The sequence below is a fragment of the Bactrocera latifrons genome, unplaced genomic scaffold (assembly GCF_001853355.1).
Source record: "Bactrocera latifrons isolate USDA-ARS-PBARC rearing strain unplaced genomic scaffold, ASM185335v1 scaffold_166, whole genome shotgun sequence".
Classification (NCBI taxonomy): domain Eukaryota; kingdom Metazoa; phylum Arthropoda; class Insecta; order Diptera; family Tephritidae; genus Bactrocera; species Bactrocera latifrons.
In genome coordinates this window covers 337,984-340,483 of record NW_017535141.1, presented here as the reverse complement: position 1 = coordinate 340,483, position 2,500 = coordinate 337,984, and the positions used below count along the sequence as shown (strand labels likewise).

The window sequence follows — 2,500 nt, the reverse complement described above, 5'->3', positions numbered from 1 at the left end:
GTTGCTGACGCAGACGCAAATGCAGCTGCTGCGTCGCCACCACTGTCACAGCCATTTTTCATTGTCACTATACGTGGGTGCAACACCGCTGCGGCAACAAAGCGTACAAACACCACACACTAAACAACAACAAAAATTGACAAACAATAAAAACCGTAGGAAAACGATAAAGGCAAAGAACAGTGAATTTGTTTGTTGGCAGCCAGCATAGTTAGAAGCGTTGCAACATTGTTGCTAGCAACATGTGTAAGTGTAGTGTGCATAATTTTGTTGCAAGCCGCAATGTTGCAGTGTTTCGCAACTCTGCTGGTGGCGGTGAGAACAATTGAAATTGTGTAAATAGCACATAAGAAATTTTTGCATTACAATAACAACAATGGATTACTAATCCAACTGCATAATAAGCATTGTTTTTGTTCATTGTTTTTTGCAAAACAACCTATTGTAAAAATTATTTCATAACTACAAAGCAACAAACAACAATAACTAAAGAAAAATACAAATTTGTAAAAAGTTTTCCAATAATAATAACAAAACTAAAAGTTATCATTAAAAAGGCAGAAGAAGAGAAAGCAATTTTTAACACAAAAGTACCACAACTTAAAAAAGTAACAAAAAAAAAAAAAAAGAACAAAATATTTAATTTTGCATTCAAAACAACCAATGCCAGGGTTTTTGAAGTAAATAAAAAGTTTTGAAATGAAGCCAATGCGCAAACGCAAAAGAACGGCTCCAATGAGCATTTGTTTGAAGCGCATTGAAGAACATGGAATTGTGAGAAGAAGTACTTCGTTTTTGCAAGAGGCCCATATAGCTCGCCAATATATATTTAAATATATTTATATATATATATATATATATGTATATATAAACTAATATATATATATACATATTATTCTATATTAATACAAAAAACTATATATATATATATATATACCAACAAACATAAATACATACTTATATATATTTACCTTATATACTTAATTTTATTTCAACTAATCCTAAAGATTTAAACTAAATTATTTACTTATGGTATATACACTTATGTATGTAGTTAACTACTTACCGAGAATCTACCGCCCATCATAGCATTAAAGCGCCCGCAATTTTGCCAAACCAAACGTAGGTTAAGGCCACATACATTTAACGGTATATACATAGCGCTGTCAGTAACCAATTTTGCATTACTGCTTGGTGCGCTGTTAATGCCGTTATATGGTTATTAATTATTATTTTTTCGATGACTGGCCAAATTCTAAACAAATTTTTTGAAAAAAAAATAATGATTATTTAATTATTATAAATCATTATTATTATTATTTTTTTTTTTTTTGAATTTTCTGTATATAGTCAAAGCGCGCGTATCCCAAACGACAATATTCCACTAAATATATACTTTTTATTTTTTGTTTTTGTTTATAAATTAATTTTACCTTTAAACTGGCGCGTCTTTAATGCTTTTGTTGCCCTCTCACTGTCCTTAAAACTGTTTCTCTCAAACAAAATGYAACCCAGGATTCAGCGAACCAGCAACAACTGCAACAACATTTCACGCCATTGGAGCAGACCTATGCGAGCTATCACATTAAAAACGAAGCGGATTTTTAGTAAAATGCTGCAGTAAGCTGTAGCAGTGAGATATGTTGCAAATAAAAATATTTATTTCGACTATTTAAAACTCAGCCAAGCAAAAGTAGGCGTTTTCATGCGCCAAGCTTCGGAATATTGGAACAGTTTAATAAAGAAAAAATTTCTTTAAGCGAAAATGGATGCTTTTACTCGCACGACGAACTGCAACGAGTGCTTGCCGAGTTGTTGGCGTGTGTGCTTAGTTCAGCACTTTCGTGGTTAAGGGTTCAAAGTGCAACCTAAAGCTTAGTTTACAGTTGCAAAGCAAGTTTCATCTATATGTATGTGTGATATGCTAACAATTTTTACATAATGTGAGCGGCAGCGCATATTCTYACAACAACTCTAACATAATATTGAAAAAAAGAAAACACTAAATTTCAATCATTACTACTACAAATACTACTATAACTACTACAACACTACTACAGTAACTGCTGTGCGAAACAGATATACGTAATAACTGCTAATGACTGAGAACATAAGTAACTAATAGAAAGGAGGAGTATATACAAAAGCAACTAACTGCAAAAGAATATTAATAATATATATTTAAATATATATAAATAATGTATATGTATACAAGTAAAGCGAAAGTCTAGTGTATATTGTGAGCGAAGTKCTAGTTTATAGTCAATAACAGGGGGCAATAGGTGAACTTTTTTTGTTTCGTTTTAGGTTAGCGTTAAGTGTAACTGTAAATCGATATACGTAATATATGCACTGAGCGAAATTTTTTTCCTGTGTTTTTTTTTTGTTTGATTCTGGGGTTTGAGTCCGTTTCGACGGTGCACATCTAGTGGCAGGTAAATTTTGTAAAATAGTAGCAATTACTTCAGCGTTACAAGTTTATTTGAAATATTATATAGGC

The 2,500-nt window shown here is 31.8% G+C and overlaps 1 protein-coding gene across 1 annotated transcript in view; it reads left to right on the top strand.

The window, feature by feature from the left end:
- LOC108966610 (homeobox protein homothorax) overlaps positions 1-2,500 on the top strand; it is a gene marked incomplete in the record, with an annotated part of 311,261 nt that overhangs the window by 79,903 nt on the left and 228,858 nt on the right.